Genomic DNA, 24,318 nt, shown 5'->3' on the forward strand with positions numbered 1-24,318 from the left:
GACGATCAGAGCATCAAAACTTTAGGATTATTATGGAATCCAAGGATAGATTGTTTTTCGTACAAATCAACCATCAAGAAACCAAATACTTACACAAAGAGAACAGTGTTGTCTGATATTGCCCGCATTTATGATCCATTAGGACTGCTTGGTCCAGGGATAACAAAAGCAAAAATCTTCATCCAAAGACTTTGGTTATTGAAGCTTGATTGGAACGATCCGCTACCCGAAAGGATAATTAAGGATTGGCAACTTTTTATTGATTCAATGCAATCTATCAACAATTTGAAAGACAGTAGATATGTTTTACAGGATAGTTTTTCTGATATACAAATTCATGGATTTTCAGATGCATCAGAACACGCATACGGAGTAGCCATCTATTTACGCTGTAGAAGTGACAATAATTTATCTTCACATTTGCTTTGCAGCAAGTTCAGAGTAGCTCAACTAAAACCGTTGACAGTACCTCGACTGGAACTCTGCGCAGCTGTACTGCTAGCACAGCTTGTTGCAAAGGTGGTGCCTTTATTGAAATTGGACATCAGCAAAATATGTCTGTGGTGTGACTCAACCATAGTGTTAGCATGGCTTCAGAATCCCCCGCATGTACTAAAAACCTTTGTTGCTAATCGAGTGTTGCAGATCCAAGAGCTAACACATACATGCCAGTGGAATTATGTGCGTTCAGAGGAGAACCCAGCAGACCTTATTTCCCGAGGACTGAATTTTGACAAGCTGCATGATGCTGATCTGTGGTGGAAAGGTCCTCCATTCTTGAGTGAGGGTGTCATACCTAACAAGAACATTGACTTTGAACAATTAGAAAAAACAGAGACATTTTCTAATGAACTGAGAAAAAGAACTGACATTGCTTGTTTATGCACTTTGCCTTCAAAATTTATTGATAATGTCCTAGATATCACTAACAATTATTTAAAATTATTACGTATTGTTAGTTATATTTTCAGGTTCATTTGGAACTCTAGGTGTTCAAAACAGAAAGGAGCACAGAGAACAGGAGGAGTAAGTTCAAAGGAGTTAAATGAGGCAGAATCCTTTTTAGTAAGAGAGGTTCAAAAATGTAGTTTTTATTCAGATTACAACTCCCTCGCACAAGGTAAACCCATTAATAATAAAAGTAATTTACTTTCTTTGAACCCTTTTTTGGATGCAAATAATGTAATGAGAGTAGGAGGCCGATTACAAAGGGCCAATGTAATGTTTTCACAAAAACATCAAATAATTTTGCCTGTTAAATGCAAACTAACTAAGCTGATTGCTGAGAATTATCATCAGAAATATTTACACGTAGGTTTGCAAGCATTATTGTGTTTTATGAGACAGAAATTTTGGCCATTACAAGGTAGGAATTTAACTAGAAAGATTACCCATGAATGTATAATTTGTAGTAAAAATAAACCAGTCACTATCGAACAAATTATGGGGTCATTACCTGCAGAGCGCGTAAATCCAAGCTCATCCTTTAATCATGTCGGCACCGATTTTTGCGGTCCATTTTTTATTAGGTACAAGGGACAGAGGAAAGGAACTCTTCATAAGGTATATTTAGCTCTTTTCATTTGCCTTATAACAAAGGCAGTGCATCTCGAACTAGTGAGTGAACTCACCACTGACGCATTTATTGCCACCTTAAAGAGATTTATTGCTAGGCGCGGAAAATGCTCAATCATTTTCTCAGACAACGCAAAAAACTTCGTTGGCGCAAATGCCGAATTGCAAAGAATTAACAATTTAATTAGAAATCCTGACAAAAAATTAGCAGATTATTTAGGTGAAGAAGGAATAGTATGGAAGTTTATTCCCCCACGGACACCTAATTTTGGTGGACTATGGGAATCTGGAATAAAATCCGTGAAATATCACTTAAAGCGGATTGTAGGTAATGCAAGGTTGACTTTCGAGGAGTTATTAACTGTAGTAACTCAGATAGAGTCTGTTTTAAATTCTCGCCCTATTACTCCCTTATCTTCCGATGTAAATGATTTAGAGGCATTAACACCAGGTCATTTTCTCATTGGAAGACCCTTGAATGCTATAGTAGAACCCGAATTAATTGATATACCTGAAAACAGACTCTCAAGATGGAAACGAACTACCAGATTTGTCCAGTTGATATGGAATCGTTGGCATAGGGACTATTTAAACACACTACAACAGCGTTCAAAATGGAAGGTAGAACAAACGAATATTAAAATAGGTATGCTAGTACTAGTTAAGGAGGATGAGCTTCCTGTCTGTAGATGGGTGTTAGGGCGCATTACAAGAATTTTTCCTGGAGTTGACGGTAAGGTTAGAGTAGTAGAAATACAGACAGCAAAGGGCATCATTAAGCGTGGAATTACAAAAATTGCAATTTTACCCCAAGAAGAAGCTTCCTAAGTTAGTTAAGTGTTAACTTATTATTATAAAACTTGTATTGTACAGTGTATTGTGTATAAAATTTTGCATTGAAAATTGAATATTATTATATTGAATTAAGAGATGTTATTCGTATTGCATTATTGTATAAGGTAGTAATTGTACAATTTTGTAGGTTATTATGAGTATTATCGCACGAAATTATTGAAGTAACCCTTCAATGCCGGGGGGTATGTTAAGTCATTAAGACTATTTAACTGTAAGATTACGTCATTTTTTTCTCTTCTTGGCGCCTTGCATGGCGCAGATGTTCATTACAGCAACCCTGTAAACGCTTACTCAGTTTTTTTTTTTATTGCTGTTGTTATTAGTAGTAAGTCATCGCTTGAAAGATGGCACGCATTTGATTAAAGTTGTCGAATAAAATATTTAGTACAGTCCACTTCTAGTTAATTTGAAATTGTTGTATAACAACGCACACATCGCATGAACAATAAGTGTTAAAATTATTGCAATGCACAATTATTTGCATTTACGGAAACTACATTTGTTTCGTTAAGAGTCATCTTAAGAGTACAAATATATTTTCTGTATGGAGGGCGATGGATTAGTCAAGGTGGTCTCATAGCTTGGCCATCAAGATCACCGGATCTCTCGTGTTTAGACTTTTTTTGTGGGGCCTTACGAAAAGCGTAATCTATGAGGGCCTTATTGAAACCAAATACGGATCTAGTCGCCAGGATCGCTGTTGTTGCAGGCGATATTCGGGAAATGCCTGGTGTCTTCGCAAATGCGCGTCAGTCCCTGGGAAAGCCAGGCAAATCAGCGGATTGGTGTAGGACAGTACAATAGTGGCGTATGGGAAAATTAGGGAATCTCCTTTCACGGCACTCGGAACGGTGCTCGAGCAAAACTATTAAGTGGTTAACTCTTGATAAAATTTAAATCGAATGTCACAACTAAAATGTGCAGGTGTGATATAATTAATTCATTGCAATGGTATACTGATTTGTATTTTATTAAATGTCAATTCTGGCTTAGACTAAAAATGATGTTTATTTTATTCCAGGACTTTAGAAGCCCCCATTGATTCTCTTCCTTTGCAAAAGTCGTCGGAGAAGTCCATACCCACGACAAGCCAACTAAGATCTGTATGTGCAATAACTCGTCTGTTGGGATCTGAGACCAAAACTGTTTACAGCTTCGGACTCGAAAAAGAAATCATAGAAATATTCATTGATGGTTACCTGAGAGTGAGAGTAGAAAATAGCGTCATTCAAGACGTTTATCACAGTGACTGGAGTAATTCTACTTTACCGAATGATCTGAAACTCAGTGCAGCGACCGTCATTGATGCAAACGGATGCAAGATCAAAACAACACGAGTTTGTGACGGCCAGAAGGATGAGATAGTTATTTTCAAAAATGACTGCGTTTTGTGTAAAGCCAGTAATAGTACAGTTATATGAGGAAACGACAACTTAATAGTTTAAGGACATGTTAAATAAACAAGCTTATTTTTTATGTGTGCAATTATTTTTGATTAAGAAATAAAACTGACACCATTCATATTTGATTCGTTTTTGTAAGTTTTTAATGAAATCACACATCTGTCTGATATTTGAGTGTTTGAAGTTTGTTGGCCAGTTACGTTACTTAATGAAAAATATTTGATGTGAGCATTACGTGACTTCATTGTACGGCTTATTAAATTGTACACATTTTTGCTACACTTCATTTATAACTTGTTTCTACGAATTTCATTAGAGACATATTTCTAATTCAAACAATTCAGTTTTCATTTCATGGCAAGGCAAAAAATACATAAAAGCTCGATCCTCATTTAGAAAGACTTTAAACACAAAATACAGTTGATTACACTTAAAAAAGCAAAATCACCTGAATAGTGTTCAAGGCTGCCAACGGCAGGCATATTCTTACACGCACAACAAATCATGTATTTTGAATTATTGGAATTTTAATTGCCTTTAATTAACTTTTGGTTTTTAATTGACCTTTGATTTTCGTTAGTTACCTGGTTTTAATTAATCGTTATCCTGTCACCTCAACAAAAACGTATGTCTGGCGTGATAAATACTCATTTTTTGTGATTAAGAGCGAAAGGATAAGAAAGGTATAAAGGCTTAATTATGAGCGAAAGAATAAAAAAGGAAAGAAGGTTTAATTAGTTCTCGCTGTAAATGTCAATTGTGTACGAAAGGAATGCGTTTGGTCGAGCTTTAAAGATCAGTCGGATGGCTATGAGAAGGTTTATTGCCAGAAAGGGTCCAAAACTAACGTTTATACCAATAATTACGATTGAGGGTATGTGGAATACGAGAGGAATACTTTTTCTGTTTTTGCAACGGTAATTTTAAGAGTTGTCTTCTTGTCTTCTTCAGATCTTGACAAGTTTTATAAATTTAGCCTCACAACTTTGCAGATAGTTTGAAAGCTCATATACAATTACTATTAATTTATCTAATTTAAAAAATGATGGTTTTGTTATAGCACATAAATATTTTTTACAGCATTCAGAAACATGGAAGAAAAGTAAATGGCCGAAAATTTTCAATCGCTTTGTTTCAGTCACAGTTTGTGTAAGAAATACTGCAACGCTTAAAATCCAAACGCATAACCAGATTTTTAATTTAAAAAAAAAGGACACACTTTTTGGAACCACTTCTTTTCTGATGTTGTTGTTCTTTGATGTTGAACCTGCAATACAATTTTTCCAGAATCGGAATGAGCATCTGTTTCCAGAAGTTCGGGCTTCTTTCTTTCCAGCATTTTCAAAGCGATGGTTTCAAAAATCTACAATTAGACGAAACAAGTGTCATATTCTCAAAGAATGATTTTATTTGTCATAATTCTTTCATGATTTCCAGTAAGCCTGTCTTCAAAAGATGACAATCATTTTGTGCTTTAAACCGGTTATACACATGTTTTATGCAACATGAGCCATGCTTAAATTTATTTTATAGTCGTAATATTCAAATGAAAATACTGATGCGTGGGTACGGGTTTGCTATAGATTAAATGCACAAGTCCGATAAAAAGTTAACAAAATTTATTCTTATTACAAGAAATACAACAAAACCCTGGATTTTCCCTCAAAGCTATTCGTACAATATCGCAATATCACGCAATATTTTCAGTAGCTATATTTTAATCTACTAAAACATTAAATAGAACACAATTCAAAGCGCAAAGAAAGCTAACCCGATCTTAAAATTACAGCAGCTAAGTAAGCAACAACAATTTAGTAATCAATTGAACAGAAGTTTTTCTCCGGCTTTTTAAAGCTTTTTAATGGCGCACGAGAACATTCTGGTAATTTCTATTTTCTCGAGGTTTCTGGAAAGCAAAAGGGTAGAATTACAGTTACAGATAACACGCAATTACATTTATTCAATTTAAATATAAATTACGAGGTATCTATTAAATGCGCGTGCTCCTGTATTTTTACTTTTTCGGTGTAGCTTTCTCTTAAATCTCTTCACGCGTAGCATTGCGCGAGGAAATAAAACAATTTTAATTACAATTCTACTGAACATAGCTAACTAAATACAAAATCCGAAACAATAATTTTAATAATTTCAAATTATTGGTAATTATTTATTATAGTTAGTAAAAAAGTAACACATAATCTACTATAGCTCAGTAAACACGAGAAAAATGGTTTGATTTCGTTTATATAATTACTAGCAGCTTCGCTGCCAGCTTTCCTCTGGCTTTTAAATGTACCGGAAAAATGGCTGAAGGGAACCCCAAACGGTACTATTCCGTTTTGAGGACCGTAAAAAATTGCAGCGAAAATGTATGCGCAAAAACGCCAAATCTAGCAAACGCGCCCACTTAACAGCGCGCCAAATCTAGCGTACGCGCTGATTTCAGATTGCGTAAGTCTATATAGTTCTATATTTCTTAAGACGCCATTGAAATACTAATCTATTAGTTTAATTTTTAAATCCTTTTTTGATTTTAAATCCTTTTTTAATATCCTATGGATTTAACAATTTGGGAACTGCCCATGACGAAAAGTCGGCAATAAAATTTTGGGTAAAGTGCAAAATCACCCACTGCTTGACGCGTTTTTAAGAATTGCACATACTCGGCATCCATGTGCACATCGACCTATTTTCACTTAAAAAAAAAATCCCAGAATTGCACAAAAATGGCACTGCGCACACCCTTGGCTATATCTATGTACACATCGACCTATTTTCACTTAAAAAGTAAAAGAAAATTGACAAAAACCCAATTATTTTTACCCTTGTAAAAAGCGGCAAACAAATAAGTGGGCGATTCTGCACTTTACCGGGAATATTTTCAAAGAAAAGGCATCATTCTTTATACAAAATTACGATTGAACAACCAACGAGATGAAATTATGCTTTAGCGATAACTCGGTAGCGAAATAGCAATGCAGGCATCCATTCAGTTATGTTTAGCAATTTTTATGTAAATTATGATAATGATCTGAAATAGTTATTTACTCTTATGCTTCCATTCAGTCATGTTTAGCCTTTTTCATATAAATTATAATAATAAAAAAAGTATTATATGAAATTAACTTTCCATCTAGATTAAAATATCAATATTACATATTTATTTAACTTCCTTTCTTGCGTTAGGGTTGCTGCAATTATTTTGGCTGCATTGGCATCAACAATAGTTTGGCGATTTTTTACGGCCCTCGAAACCGAATAGTACCCACCAAACTTTAAATTTAAAAACTGCGTAGAATTTTACTCTGCAGAACAACTTCATAAAAAAAAAGTTATTACGTATAACAAAATTACAATGAAATAAGAAATACCCCTTAATACAAATATTAATTATCCTAATAAATAAATTAACCAACTTCCCTTAGCAAAATCTTAACTCAAATCGTATAAAAAAGTTTAAGAATTTTGTTTCCTAAAAAAATCACTCAAAACTTTTCAATAACTTAAAAACAGTGAAATGAGCAATAAATAACATAGAAGAATACAAAAAACAAAAAATTCTGAAACGCAAACTATAATTAATGATATTTTATCTTATATTTTCAAGACAAAAAAATTACAATGAAATAAGCTACTATATCCCTTAATACAAATGTTAATTATCCTAATAAAAAAATTAACCAACTTTCCGTTGAAGAAAAAAAAAATCATGCAAAACTTTTCAATATCTTACAAACAGTGAAATAAGCAAAAAGTAACATGAAAGCAACTCAAAAAAACATAAAATTCCGCGCAGAATTTTACTCTGCAGGACAACTTTATCAAAAAAAATCAATAAAAATGTAATATATATATATATATATGACAATGAAATATACCAATCTCTTAAAAACAGTGACATAAGAAATACGATGGAAAATTGTTGCCAAACCCCTATTTCTAAAAGAATGAAACTATTCAAAATGACGCGATTTCATCAAAAATCTATCAACAACAATAAGACAGGAAAATTGTTGCCAAAGTCACATTTTTAATAATTATAATAAATTTTGATGATGTAAGAAGTGTTCTCGGAAGCTTCATTTAAAAAATTCTTTAAAAATACAAAATCTTATCATTTTCCAAAATTCTTTTTATAAAAGCAGTCGCAAGGATGAATGTTTAACGTGTCCAAAAGTCAAAGAAAAATAAACTGTACATTTTTAAATATAAACTTTTTAAGAAAAAATCCCGTTGAAAAGGTGTTAGCTCCCTTTGTTAAATAAATTCGTATTTAATCGATTTATTGAAACACGAAATTTATTTTAAGTTCGTAAAATAGCTAAGTGCCTACGCTTCATGACGATGTGAAAATGGAGTGTGTAGAGTAAAATCTCGCTTTCCTATAGCCCATTATGTCTCAAAATGACGCGATTTAGTCACAAAACATAAAATAAAAAAAATTCTAAATCGAATTTCGAAAAACTCGCTTCGAGGTGCACTGGGTCTTGTATAGATGCACTCATGTACCAAATTTCGTAGCCGTGGGTCTATTAGCTTACGCGCAGCGCAAACGAAAGACACACACACACACAGACAGACTCTTTCTTCGATTGTATGTAGAGACAGCAAAGCATTCCATTGCGCTATCTGCCTAATTATTAATCTGTAGGCGTCTCTGCTCCGCGTGACACCGTTAGTCCGCACTACAGGTCCAACTTCCCCTCAGGACCAGGCGCGCAGGTTCAACCTCCGCTCTGGCCCCTCAAAGGGGCTGGAGCACCACCTGGAATTCACCAGGTAGCCCTGGTCGTTAGTTTGCTACCTACCAGTCGCATGGGCGAGCCTGTCGCAGTGGGTCATTACCCAGCAAACCAGGGGGCGTCACCCCCCGGCTACCAGAGCTGTACCGCTCAGGACATGCCAGAACCCGAGGCCGGCCAATGAGTGACCTTTCCCAGGGCCTTCAGAACCACCAAGTTTATAAATTTTATAACCACGTGGCCGAGACTGCCTAGGTACAGATCCTAGCCAGTAGCTTCGGAGAGTTCTTTACGTAGACCCCGGGAGGGGGGAGGGTATCTGCCTGAGGGAAAGGTGTCTTCAGGGAGGACCTTCTGAGATAAATTGGGTCGTATACGCGTTACACATGGGGAAAAGCACGAAAACGCCCATGCATCCAGCCCGTTCGCCGGACTGTGGGTAAACTACCACTGTTCAGCGACGTTACTACTCGCCCGCTGGTGGACAGATACGAGAGAAATGAAATTTTTTAGGTCCTTTGGTCCTAAAAAATTGGTTCTTTGGTCTTGGAAATGCCACTCAATATATGATACAGCTTCTTTACAGCTTTACAGCCGTCTATGTATCCACGACACCACTTTTTGTATGTTATTAATATACTTTTACATCAAATAATACGTTACTTAATACACTGAAATCTGTCCTGCTCTTCTGTTTCATTTCAATAAAAAGTGCAGATTCAGTGAATTTAAATAATGAGAGAGAATTTAAGCGTACAGAGAACGCTTTGTTAATTTAGGCCCTCAGTGCGATGATTCTGAATCTTCTTACCGGAGTGCTCTTCGAATTGCCATTGAGTTAGCTTTTTACTTATAGCAGTGATTCTTAAAAATTTCTTACCCTGAACGATTTTAACGGAAAGATATTATTCGTTGACTCTCTTACATTTTTCTCTGTAATACACAGCATAAAACACAAGCATGATACAAAAAATTGCACGGAAATAACTTAATACGCTATGAATATGAACAAAACTTTTGAAAAAAATATTTTTTAGATTTATGTTTTAAAATTTTTAATTTAATTCTTAAATCTTCTCGTTCAAAAATATTCTACCAATTAATGGTTTTCTGTACTAAACTGTTAAGTCGATTAAAGTATTTTTTTTTCCTTTTTATAGAGGGCACTAGCCATTTTAGGTTTTCGCCAATATTAAAACCAGCAGCGGTGGTCATTTTATTATGGAGGCACATTTTGGCCACCACCCTTACCTCCTATGAAGGGACAGACAATTTACATCCATGCGTTCTTCGGGATTTAAACCCGGAACCTTCGGGACGGCAGTCAAGGTTACTAACCATTTTCCTGTCCGGGCGGCAGCCGATTAAAGCTTGTTTCTACTAGGTAAAGCATATGGCAAATGTCAAAAATATTGTTACGGTTTTTGTATTTAGTTTGCTATTTTTAGTAGACTTGTAATTAAAATTATTTTATTTCCCCGTGAAATGCAGCGCATGATGAGTTTTAAGAGAAAGCTACGCCGAAAAAGTAAAACTACAGGAGCAAGCGCATTTAATAAATAGATATCTGGTAATTGCTTTTGTTTTTCAGAAACCTCCAGAAAATAGAATTTACCAGAAGCTTCTCCTGACTGATTATGAAGCTTATAAAAGCCGGAGAAAAATATCTCAGTTCATTTTTTTTAGATAACTGTTGTTGTTTACTTAGCTGCTGTAATTTTGAGACCGGATTAGCTTTCTCTGCGCTTTGGATTGCGTTTAGTAGTTTAAAATATAACTACTGTGTGATATTGTAAGAATATCTGTGAGAAAACATTTCAGCATTTTGCTTTATTTCTTGTGATAAGAATAAATTTTATTAACTTTTCATCGGATTGTGCATTCAATTTATTACGAACCCGTACGCACGCAACAATATAGTTTCGGTAATAACTTTAATTTTGGAACCGAATTTTAAATTCCCAAACTTAGTGCACCCGCATATTTTGAATAACATTTTTATCTGAACATTCCCCTTCAATGCAATCAAGTTTTTTTTTGCATATAATGCTTTCAAGATCAGATATATTACATTTCAGCTGTTCTATGAGCAGTGTCGGTATATTCAGATTTTCGTTGTCTTGGAAGCTAACATCAAAATCTGCTTTTAAGTTTTGCAAGTATCTGGCATATAACTATACACCTTCTGAAGAAATACAGTCCTTTTCAACAACGGGCAATAGTATTTAATTTTCAAAGTAATGAAATTCTTTTCGATATAAACAAGTCAGTTTTATAATTTAAACCGAAGAAAATAGTTCTAGCTTTGATTTATCTTCCTTGAAGTTTGTTTTTGTGGTGTTGAATAATTATAAAATATTTTATCCCTCCTTTCCGCATGTGTTTGTGATGTAACTGGAAACACGCTCGACACGTATTCGAAATGTCGGAAGTTCAAATTCAGGCGACGGATCTGCGGATTTCTTCAATTTCTTGACTTGAAAGAAAATTCTAAAAGACTCTACAAATGGCTCTCGAACTAAAAGGTGGTGGAAGATAATTCGTTCTCACCAGAATTTGGTGAGTGGATTCTCTAATCCCCAGTTGCCCGTTAAAATGGGGAGTATATAAGGTACTTTCTCCCTCTTTTGAGCATTCCTTTGTGATGTAGCTGTAAGCAAGCATAACGCGTATCCGGGAGGTCCGGAGTTCGAATCCGGGTGGAGCATTGCAGATTTTCTACGTTCTACATCGATATAATATAATGACCCTACACAGTGAATATATATCAGAAATATGCAATATATATTTTTGTACATAGCTGATATATATTGCAGGGTTGTGGACTTCAAGGCAAATTTGTATCACGGTGTAAAAATGTCGGCTGTTGAACTTCAGTCGACCCCCTGATCTTTCTTAAAATCGCTACTTACTCTTTTAAAATTTCATTGACCTTAGGAAGTCAATACCGACTTCATTGGAAACCCTTGACTTGCAGTTACAAGACAAAACATATTGCCACAGGGACTAGGTTCGTAATTTTCTACAATTTGATTCATTATTAAATCAATAATTAAAATTACAGTAAATTTTAAGGAAAAGATACCTTAGTAGCAAAAACAATGATCTTACCTTATCTACATTGTAACCGGACTTTGCACTGCATTCCATATAATCTAAACCTTCCTGTCTCACGAAATTTCTTATATCAATATAAGACATCCTTCTTTTATTAGGATTTCAGCCTTGTTGCCAACCGGGAAAAATACAATGACAAATAAGCAAATTAGTAGAAAAATATACAACTGCTTAACGTAGAGTTACGACATCTAGCTGAAGTAACTTTAAAATTTAGATGGCCTTTTTGAGTTCTAAGTCGAAAGTCATCTAATGTCCATACGTAGAGATATTCAAAATTTTCGACTCCGCGGCTCAGTTGAATTACATTTAAATATCTACCTTCAGCTTTTTAATAAAAATATTTAAAGCTCACATTAAATAAATCTTTGACATCTATATGCCTTCATAGATATTTTCTCTATTTTGTGAAAGCAATATATCTTAAAATTTTATTACAGCTTTAGTATAGCCCACCTTAAAATTTGGCGAATTTGGTTTGGCGCCAAAGCACATGAAATACGTTGTTTTGAAAAATGGTTGCCATCCAGATTTTCGACGAAACTCCGTGTTTAAAAAAATGGGAGCCATCTTGATTTCACCAGAAATCGTGGATAATAGAAATAAGTTTATGACTATTATACACGGTTTTAAGAGAAAGAAATATTAAGAAATGATTAATAAAAATGATTAAGGTTAAAAGGATGTAATTTTAAAAACAATACCGGAAACCTTTAGCTATTTCACCTTTAATAAATAATTTGGTGTGACGTCACAATGTATTCTCCATGCTACGCGTAATTTGTATTTTCTCTTTAAAAAAATAATGAATTGTTTATTATTGTAAATTAACATCGAATTCTTTAAATTTACATTTCTGAGCTTAGGCGTAACTGAAAATAAGTATAATAAATTGTTTATATTTAAAATTATCATGATACAGTAAGCGAATTCTACCAGTTATTACAGCGATAAAGAACGTCGCAGTCTCTCATACTTGTATTTCATACAGCTTCCATATTTTCAAAGATTTTTAAGCTTTAGCATTTATACAAATAAAAAAAAAGTTTTTTTTAATTAATACTCTGGAACATATCAATTTTATCATATTTACAAATAAACGTTTTGCTAAGTAACAACATAATCCCTTATATACCAGTAATAGACAATTTTCATTATTTTCTAAAAATTTTAAACTTCACATTAATGAAAAACAGGTTCTTAAATTTCTAAATCACATTATATTCTCTGTAGACAGGCATACTAGAATTCTACACATAAATAAATAAAACATTTAATTTCTCGCAATGAAAGAAAATATTATAAGAAAATAAATACTACAAATTAGGAACACTAAGCAATGCTTCACATACACACACACATACAGTGTCTCAAAAAAGTGATGGGACACTTGTGCTTTACAAAAGGAAACTGCAATATAATAAATTTAAAAAACATGTAAAATTTTTGTGGGTGTGTTTCATACTTAAATTTAGTAACAATTATTACATAACATACATTTTCTCAAAATGTTAAAATATTAATTTAATAAAAATACAATTGTTTAGAACGGAGCAAAAAATGGCTCACTTAAGTGATGGGACACTTACTTTTCCATCAAATATTTATCCAAAAATTTTACTTTTTAAAAGGTTTTAATATTTTGTTGGATTTCCTTTTACTTTTAAAACATGATTCAATTTTCTTGGGATGGATTCGACTAATTTTTTTGTGATTTCTGGAGTGATTTTACCCCATTCTTCTTGAAGCACCGATTTTAATTGTTCTTTTGAAGAAATGGTGTGTTTGCGAACTCTTGATTCCAATTCTTGCCAAATATTTTCTATGGGATTTAATTGTGGAGATTGTGGGGGTGTTTTTATTATTCAGGACAGTTATACAGCAGCCAGAGTCTAACGTTCAAAGCACTGTGCTTGGGGTCATTCTCCTGGTAGAATTTAAAATCGTTATGAAGGTTCAGTTTTCGTGCTGAAGATTTCAAATTTTGATTTAAAATGTCAATATACTTGTACTGATCCATTATACTGTCAATAAAAACAAGATTACCAACTCCAGAGCACGACATACACTCCCATACCATAACTCCTTCTCCACCATGTTTTACTGTTGGCACCAAGTTCTGTTTGCGAAATGTTTCCCTGGGTTTTCTCCACACCAAGATTCTACCGTCAGAACCAAATATATTAAATTTACTCTCATCAGCAAATATAACTTCATTTTAGTAATCAGAATTCTTATTTATGTTGGATTTTGCGAAAGTCAGTCTGAGTTTTCTATTCTTTTCACTTACGAAGAATTTTTTCCGGGCTGCTCTACCGTGATATCCAGTAGATCGAATTACTCTTCTAATAGTCTCAGAATTAACAATTACTCCATATAATGCTTGTAAATCAGCAGCAACTTTAGGAGCACTCATTCTTGGATTTTTTTTAAATATTTCGAACAATAATTCGCTTTATTCCATTGGATAGCTTTGATGGTCGGCCAGGTCTTCTTTTATCCTGAATCATATGATTCTTTTTATATCGTTTAATGATATTGTGTTTAATGATAATGTCCCATCACTTTTCTGAGACACTGTACAGTGTCTCACAAAAGTGATGGGACACCTGTGCTTTACAAAAGGAAACTGTAGTAAAATAAATTAAAAAAAACATGTAAAAATTTTTTGTGGGTGTGTTTCATACTTAAATTTAGTAACAATTACAACATAACATACATTTTCTCAAAATATTAAAATATCAATTTAATAAAAATACAATTGTTTAGACTGGAGCAAAAAATGGCTCACATAAGTGATGGGACACTTACTTTTCCATCAAATATTTATCCAAAAATTTTACTTTATAAAATGTTTTAATATTTTGTTGGATTTCCTTTTACTTTAAAACATGATTTAATCTTCTTGGGATGGATTCGACTAATTTTTTTGCGATTTCTGGAGTGATTTTACCCCATTCTTCTTGAAGCACCGATTTTAATTGTTGTTTTGAAGAAATGGTGTGTTTGCGAAATTCTTTCCTGGGTTTTCTCCACACCAAGATTTTACCGTCAGAATCAAATATATTAAATTTACTCTCATCAGCAAATATAACTTCATTCCAGTAATCAAAATTCTTATTTATGTTGGATTTTGCGAAAGCCAGTCTGAGGTTTCTATTCTTTTCACTCACGAAGAATTTTTTCCTGGCTGCTCTACCATGATATCCAGCAAATCGAATTACTCTTCCAATAGTCTCAGGATTAACAATTACTCCATATAATGCTTGTGAATCAGCAGCAACTTTGGGAGCACTCATTCTTGGATTTTTTTAATATTTCGAACGCTAATTCGCTTTAGTCCATTGGATAGCTTTGATGGTCGGCCAGGTCTTCTTTATCCTGAATCATATGATTCTTTTTATATCGTTTAAAGATATTAAAAACTGTTGAATGACTCAGGTTAACGGTTTCAGCAGTTTCTCTAATAGAATTTCCACGTTCAATATGCAACTTAATAACTAATTTTCGACGTTTCTTTTCGTTTAGCATTCATAGCTGCACAAAGATAAAAAACACAAAAATTTCAAAACAAACTGGAGAGAAATACTGCAGACGATTGCGATAAATTATTGCTAATTGCTTTGAGTAAAAATAAAAACCCCAAAAAATATTTTTATTGCTTACTTCAGACGATTTTTGTTGCATAGTACTTAGTAGTATCTAATGGTGTCCCATCACTTATGTGAACTATTTTTTGCTCCGTTCTAAACAATTGTATTTTTATCAAATTAATATTTTGAGAAAATGTATGTGATGTAATAATTGTTACTAAATTTAAATATGAAACACACCCACAAAATTTTACATGTTTTTTTAATTTATTTTATTACAGTTTCCTTTTGTAAAGCACAAGTGTCCCATCACTTTTGTGAGACACTGTATTATTAAAGAACTCATATTATCAAGTGCGATTACGATTGCAAACACTACGTATTATAATAATGAGGTAAAAGTTACTTATAGGGTCAAGGTTTACAGTTTTGCTACTGTTGAGTAAATCGTCGGGCTATCGATATATATCGTAGGTCGGAAAGCATTATAAACATATCGAAACCAAAACATTAAAATACAATTTAAATGAAAAATGATGTCTTAAATATAATTCACAATTAAAACAACAATACAAATTTAAAATACACAAACGATATGTTAAACATTGCATATAAAATACGTTACATTACAGCTCGTCATCACAAATTATCTCGTTTTCCTTTGTACACAACCATCCGTATTCGCTCGAAAAACATCAAAGCTCGGTGTCCATGTACACATCCATCTATTTCCACCTTAAAAATATCAGAGAATTGCACAACCTCGGCATTGCGCACTACATTGGCTTTGCCCATGTACACATCGATCTATTTTCACTTAAAAAAAACATCCTATAATTGCACAAACTAGGCACCGCGCACAACCTCGGCATAGCGCACTACATTGGCTTTGCCCATGTACACAGAGAGCCCATCCCTCCGCCGAGGAGGAAAGATGTGTGTTTTGAAGTTCCTGGATTATCTTTCGTAATTAGCGGAAATCCTAATTAAAAGTGCAAACAAAGTTGATAATAAGTTGTCTAAGTGTTAGCGGAGCAATTCGATATAAGTTTTGTGTTTGTGCTTGCAGTAGTTTTCAAGTAATAAGTGTTCTTGTGATTCGTCTATTGTTGTGTCATTGTTAGCGTTCATTGCGTGTTTACAGCATTGTGAAGCATAGGATAAGTGTATGGGATTTTTTTTTCTAAGTCTCAAAATTAGTGCATTAATTGTGTAAAATTCATTTCTTTGGATTACCTCGTTGTAACAAGTTCATCCCATCATTACCAAAGTAGGGAAATTTTGAACTTGCTATTGAGCTGTGTATTTTCCTAATATCTTTGATAATTCATGTAAAAGCATTGTTAGTTAAATCGTAATATCTTATGTAATTTTGTACTGTTGACTCTGATTTTTTACGTCAGCCATCCTGCCAAGAGGACGCAACAACAACTCGTCCTTGGCAAAGGTCACATACACAGCTCAATAGAGCCTAGTAACAGGCACTTCCTTTATATCACAGTTTCTATGATTGAACAATTTTAACTCAATAGTTTATATTAATTGTAATACAGCTATTAGCATTTAATACGCCTATTCTACTCTTAACTGAAAGTTTCTCTTTGTATATCACATCTAAATGTTTGATAACTATGTTTTTGTAATATCTTGTATGCAACAGCAATCTTAATACTAAGATGTTCACTGGTTCCCGTCTGCGTGTCATCTCTTCAATGTACCTCTTGTTATATAAAGTGTCATATTTTTCTAATATACTTAGAACAACCAAAATTTTTATATCAATATAGTAGATCGAGTTTGGCAAACTTGCCGAGGTAGAATTTTGATCATTCTTTTTGTTTAATTAAAAAAATTAATATGTATAAAATTATGAACACTGGTTCTATTCAGCATAACCAGGTCTTAGAGTATTTACTGAAGTAAATTCGGCTGCTACAGTCACTTTTAAGCAATTTTTAACTGATTTGAAATGTTCTTATACATTTACTAAGCTCTTAATCTTAATCTACATATACTTTAGTGTGGTTTATAATGATCTTTTGCTAAAATGTGTTTTTCTTAATTAGTAATTAATCTTCAAACCTAGCCGCTTAGGCAGTTCAGAAACTTAAGGGGAGTTTTCTATTTAATATCCCAGCTATTTACAGATGTTTTAATCGTATTTAAAATGCTTGCATTCATGATTTTCATTACTAACGACTGTTCATATATCTAATTGTTTACTTTAAAATGTTGCATTTATACCTTAAGTACATCACTTATTCATTGTTAAATTAATCTCGTTAGGCTATTTTCGTTGTTGAGCCAGAGTGCTAATTTATGTTATCTCTATATTTGGTACTGCATTATCTCTTTAATTGCCTACATTAATAAGCGTATATGTGATATTACCTGTTGACAGTATCTAAGAGTTGACAGAGTTACAGTTGACAGATTCTAAGTCTTAAACAACTGCTTTATTTTTGTAAATCAATTTCTCAGTAATGAATTGTGGTATTTTACCATCTAAAGAAGTATTTATTATCTTGGAATTTATTACTGCATCATTCTATATTATTAATTTTGTTTAATTGCATTAATTAGTGTTTTGATTTTGTATTAGCATATGTATGTTTAATTTTTTTTTCTAAATCCTGTATGTCGGCCATTTTGTCACCTACACCAAATCCTTGTTAATTATTTTGCAAAGCTGCACTTAAGACCTGTTACTTTACACCAATAAGTGTATAGTACCTTTAATTCGCCATTTTATCAGTCATAATACTGTTGTCAATCACTGTGTATGCCATTTCATCATATGACCATTTTCTAATGGCCGCTAAAGACTCCTCACTCCCTCCCTCTGCACCCCCCTCCGTTACATCAGAAGGCTTACCATGTCCACCCGTTATCGACTCATCCCTTTCAAGAACACAGAACGTTTTGGCTCAGATCGCCTTCATTTCCCGGTTCCTGGCAGCCAACAACGCCAAACGCAAACTGAACAAAGAGGATCTCAAAATAATACTGGACTTTGTGGACCTGGCTCAGAAATTGGTGCTTGAACAGGAATTAATAATAAACTCCCATCAAGCACAACTGAAAGTCTACAACGGACAAACAGATTCCCTGCAGAAATTGTTCACATTATTCGAACCTTCCTCAGCATCAGTTTCTGTTCCAACCTCCTCTCATCTCCCCACCACTGCAAAGGCACAGCAGGAAGTTCAAGAAGACGAGGGAGGTCCATTCACCTTGATTCAACGGAAAAAGAAACGGCCACAGAAAAAGCTGTCGAACAACGTCCTACTTCTAGCCCCCATAGATTCCACCACTTCTCCGATTGCTATCCAAAAGCAGCTTATTTCTCAGCTAAACCCCTCTAGATTGGGCATCCCTATAGAGTAGATTCGCACCACAAGATCCAAAGAGCTTTTAGTCAGGTGTAACACCCGCGAGCAATTACTCAAGCTGAAAAGTTCAATAGAACAAGTACCATCTTTAAAAGATTCACTCACCCTTCGAGAGCCAAAGCCAAGAAGAGAGTCGACAATCCTCTTTGGTGCACCGGAAGAATTCACTACAAAAGACAACTATACGGCATTTGAGTTACATCTCCCGTCCAACAAAGTAGGGGCTATCCACCCAAGAACTCCCCTACACCAATCCAACTGCAAGAATAACTGGATTATCCAATTGGATAGGGACTACTTCAAAAGGCTTGGATCTAGCGGCCGCATCTACTTAGGCTTCTTCTCCTGCCCTTTTAGAAGATACCTCCGTGTCCCTCGTTGCTTCAACTGTCAAGGTCTAGGCCACATCAGCAGGAATTGCCAAGAACAACCCTCTTGTGTGCAGTGCGCAGGCCCACATTCCATGCCCATAGGATCCTGCAAGGAGCATCCTATATGCAAAAACTGCACATTGGCAAATCAGCAACAAGGTACAGATCACGACTGCCACCACGCGGCTAGTTCAAGACAATGTCCTGTATACAGGACTGCGGTCCAGAAACTCCTGCGGACAACAGGACAACAATAGATAACACCCAAAGATCAAGAATTCCAGTTCTCCAAGTCATCCAATGTAACTTACAAAGATCCTCAGTAGCCACATGTCACATGCTGCATGCCCAATTCCAACAGCAGGCGGACTTAGGTATCTTTCAAGAGGTTTATATTACTAAAGAAGGTCTTCCACTTGGCTCAACTTCACACAACAAAATTTTTCTTTCCCATAACAAGCTAGCTATGATCGTCTATAACGTGCAATGAATCCCATGGTCTGGAGAACGACAAACCACACAATTGCCATCATTCTGGACTCAATAGAGGGAAGTCTCATGGTCATTTCATGCTACTTTCCCCCTAGTCTCAGTATCAACGACCTCCTAACTGAACTTGACTTCTTACACCATACTCCTCTAACCCACATCCTGATCTGCGGGGATTTTAACGCTGCTAACCGCCTTTGGGGCTCACCAACAGACAGTCCTCGCTCCTTTCCTGTCATAGATTTCATAAGTTCTCATGGATTGGTCATCCTCAATAAAAGCGACTCCCCTCCCACCTTTGACACAATACGTGCCATAGGCTGGCCTGATCTCTCTTTGGCAACACCACAGCTATCCTCACATATTGCAGCCTGGACAGTAGCAGACTTCCCTTCTCTTAGTGATCATCAAGCTATCATGTTTAACTTGCAATCCCCACGCAGCATTGTAATTAAACAAAGATTTAAGACAGCATATGGTTAGACACAAAAACTGGAACAACACCTTTCTCCCTTCATCCCCTCTATTAAAACAGCACTTCAGAATAGCACGACCAGAGCAGCTCTAGACAAAGCCTATGACCAATTAATTGACCAATGCACTGATGCCTGCCGCAAGACTTTCAAGACAAAAAAAATTAAAATTCGGACATCAGCCTCATGGTGGACACCCCAATTGTCACAGGAACGGAGCAAACTCAGAAAACTGAGACGGCAAGCTCAATCCACACAGGAGCCAATGGTCCGCAGGACACTCTTCGCCCGTTACAAAATACAACAAGCGCAATATAAGCGACAGGTAAGGCGCCAGGCCCGGACGGGCTAGACAATGCCGTAATACGCATGATTTATGCTTTTGCGCCTGACCTAGTCGAAGAGTACATCGGTGCCTGTTGGAAGAATAGACACTTTCCGAAATCGACCAAAAATGCAGAGGTAGCACTCTTCCATAAAACGGGCAAAGATCCACAACAACCCACATCCTACAGGCCAATATGTCTCATCTCCTCGTTTGGCAAGCTGCCAGAAAGGGTAGTACTTGGAAGACTAAATTTTTTCCTACAAAGAAACAATTCCATAGACCCCAGGCAATTTGGCTTCCGAGGAGGACTTTCTACAGAACGCGCCATCTTTAAGTTAATGAACTTGATAGAGTGCAACAGAAACAAGCGGCACCACTCCTTGATCATTAGTCTGGACATTCAGGGAGCATTTGACTCCCTGTGGTGGCCAGACGTTATACAGGCTTTACCTCAGATGAACTGCCCGGCAGAACTACAAGAGCTAATTCATAGTTACCTCAGCGATCGCACACTCCAGTATACAGCGAACGATGGTATAGTCAGACATCACCTAAAGAAAGGATGCCCCCAGGGCTCATGCCTTGGACCAGTACTTTGGTCGATAGTTGCAAACTCAATCTTCAAGGAATTTGATGACAATTGCCAGGACTGTGACATACTGGCCTACGCGGACGACTTCTTGATTATAGTCCATGGAAGATCCAAATTAGAAATGACAGCGCAATTCTACCTCGACAAGTTTAGCTTCTGGGCAAGGGACCATGAGATCACGATCTCTGCCTCAAAATCCCAAGCTTTGCTCATAGGCGCCAAAAGATCTCTCAAAAGGAATCCATCCATCAAACTTTATGGCAACCCCATCAAGATAGTTAAACAACTCAAATACTTGGGCTTAATCATTGACTCAAGGTTATCCTGGCTTCCGTATCTTCAGTATCTAAAAATAAAAACAGACAGTCTTAAAAATTACATGCAGAGAACAGCGGCTCCAACCTGGGGCATTTCATCGAAACTGCTAAAACATTGGTATCTCACCGTTACTCAGGACATAGTTTTATACGGATACGGCATTTGGGCAAAACATCTAACGGTACAAGAGAGGCGCCTACTTAACTCACTCCAACGCCCACACCTTTTGCAAATAAGCAGAGGATACAGGACAACTTCAACAGCGGCACTGCAAGTCCTAACAGGGATACCACCACTAGACTTGGTGGCAGAGCGAGAGGCGGCCATCTCCAATATTCTCCGACTTGGGAAAGACTATAAACTCTGGAACAGGAACTTGCATACCTCGGAGTATATGCACAAGATCTTTGACTATCCCTGCCACCCAGCCCAGCATAACCTCGCGGAAAATATATACACGCAGACACTTCTCTGTCGGCAGAACTCAATAGCCATCTACACGGATGGTTCCAAAACAAAGGATGGCACTGGATGCGGCTTATGCACAATTATCGATGGAGAAATCAAATACCGCTGGAAACGTAGACTCAATCCGAACAACACAGTCTACCAAGCTGAATTGTTAGCTATTAAAAAAGCAATCGATCTCTCATATAGTCACCAAGAAACTGTCTATATCTATAGTGACTCACTGTCGAGCATAGCCGCCATAGAAGGACCAGCCAGCCGAGACCCCTTCGTACTCAACATACAAAGGGCATTAGTCAACCTCCCACTCAATTATCGTCCCATCATTAGCTGGGTACCAGCGCACACAAGTGTAGTCGGCAACGAGCTGGCGGATGAACAGGCAAAACAAGCGGCTTCGGGTATCTTCCTGCCAGAACATGCTCTACCTCTGCCTTCCTCTTATCTCAAAAAGATTACACGCAGCGACCTTTACGCAGAATGGCAGCAGAGATGGGATACTTCCCAGACAGGTCGAAGGACGTATAAATTTATCCCAAAAGTTACAGACCTTGTCTTCTCCAACTCATCTTCATTGACTATGTTCCTCTCTGGGCACGGCCCGTTTCCTGATTACCTACACAGATTTGGACTTAGAGACTATGATCTCTGTGAATGTGGATTAATCGGAACGCCAGACCATTATGCATTTACATGCAGATTGACAGAGGCGCACCACATGCGTCCTCCTTCAGATAGATATTGGAGGGAATGGACAAAAGTGCTACTAGAACGGAGGGGTGCGTGCTTTAAGCTTCACAAGATCATCAAGTTCTGCAGGGTACACTTTTCATTTGTCACCTAATACCTCCCAGCGCATAACCCTGCTACCAGATAAGTAAGATCTGTTTACTACTGTTATGTCCATATTATTTTCATCATACTCTTATCCTATTCGTTAGATGCATTTAACGTATTACCTTAACCACTTCACCGTTTGGCCCGATAGAGTATCGTCAGTTTGAAATGTTTATTTAACCGTCAGCGACGGCAGACTATCGTCGAGGTGAAATTTGGCATGAACCGTGACCCCCGAGAGAGATTCGACGCTTCTTATTTTTCCTACCTCTCAGTACCAGTCGAAAAGGAAATAAAGTGATTGATGGCTTAATTGACCAGACTCACTCCACAGATTGTACCTGAAAAGCAAACGACGGGGGATCGCTTTTTTCGAGGGAATAATCCCCCTTAACACAGATTTCGAGAGATGCACAACAATTCACACACCTTCCCATTAACTGACAAACAAGTCTGAAGGTTTTAAATGCTATCCTTTCAAATCCGAACATGGCCTTTTTTTTTTTTTTTTTTTTTTTTTTTTTTTGAGTACATACACTGTATACTCTGAACTCTTTCTGAAGTAATAAGAATTTCGCATAGAAATAATTCCCTTACCCCTTCATGATTAACTTAGTATAAATAAAATATTTTCTGTTTTAATTTTGATTCCTTGAAGAATTTTTTTTTAACTTTTTGAATGTAGAGAAATGAATTCACTTTGAAAACGTACCACTTTTTCATGTTATTTGGCTGTTTTTTAGTTGAAGTGATTGTATTCGCTTTTGTTTTATTTTATTACTGTGAGAAGTAAAGGAAGTTTATAAGCGCGAAAATTTTTTTGGTTCATATTTCATCGGAAATATCCATTTTGCCCGTTCCCAAATCCATTTTCACAATCCTTTTCCAACTGTGCGTACGGACAGAATAAAGAAGTCATTTTTTCTTAAATGGGTAGTTAAACAGTAAAATAGATTCAAAATAGATTTTTTTTTCCTAACATCTGTATGGTACGTACATACGTATGTATGTATCTCGCATAACTCAAAAACGATTAGTCCTATAACAATGAAATTTTGTATGTTGGGCAGCTATACCATCTAGTTGTGCACTTCTCTTTTTTATTGCAATTGGCAGTACCAAATATATATATGTATATATATATATATATATATATATATATATATACTGCCCCTTACCAACTTAAATGTTTTTACACGGCTTTTATTTTATTTTCTCAATCTTTGGTGGTAGTCATGTATATCCAATTATGAAAGTATTATAAATGATGAAAATATGCATGTTTTGACAATGTCAAATTAAAAGAAAAAAAAAATTATTTGGATAAATATTGAAATCTATCTTTCAATGTGTTCTTCAGGTTCCCATGCCTATTTAGGCTAGTTCTGTACTCGTTATAAAAAAAAAAGTTACAAGAAGCTTGACATCTGCACGACAAAAATTTCCCGGGATATTCAGTGCTATTTTTCGTCTCATTTTCCACTTGCATGAGGGATCGGTTAATTAGAATAATTCGAGAAAATAAGTTTAAATGAAACGCAGAAAAAATATGTATGATGTAAATAAGTCGTCTTGTGGTGTTCACATCAGTTTTTTTTTTTATTCTTCTTTTTGTTCATTCCCCAAAGTATTTCGGTTTGGTTTAGATGTATACGGCAAAGCATTCGAGGGCTATCTGCATAAGAGGAGGGATGCCTTCGTAGAGGCCTTTGTAAGGGAAACTGGATTGTATACATGTTACAAATCGGAAAACAACGAAAGCGCC

The 24,318-nt window shown here is 35.7% G+C and overlaps 1 protein-coding gene across 2 annotated transcripts in view; it reads right to left on the minus strand.

Annotated features, from left to right (window-relative positions):
* Positions 1-24,318, minus strand: part of LOC146998121 (uncharacterized) — a 96,922-nt gene that overhangs the window by 15,900 nt on the left and 56,704 nt on the right. Inside the window, exon 3 of one of the 2 annotated variants that reach the window (XR_015040299.1) lies at positions 5,053-5,196. The gene's annotated coding sequence lies outside the window, so the exon portion shown is untranslated. Of the gene's footprint in view, positions 1-5,052; positions 5,197-11,686; positions 11,800-24,318 lie in introns of both variants that reach the window. The other variant, XR_015040298.1, reaches the window with a different exon arrangement.

Source organism: Stegodyphus dumicola, chromosome 3, assembly GCF_044657685.1.
Source record: "Stegodyphus dumicola isolate Sdum_Otavi_A_Nest chromosome 3, ASM4465768v1".
NCBI lineage: Eukaryota > Metazoa > Arthropoda > Arachnida > Araneae > Eresidae > Stegodyphus > Stegodyphus dumicola.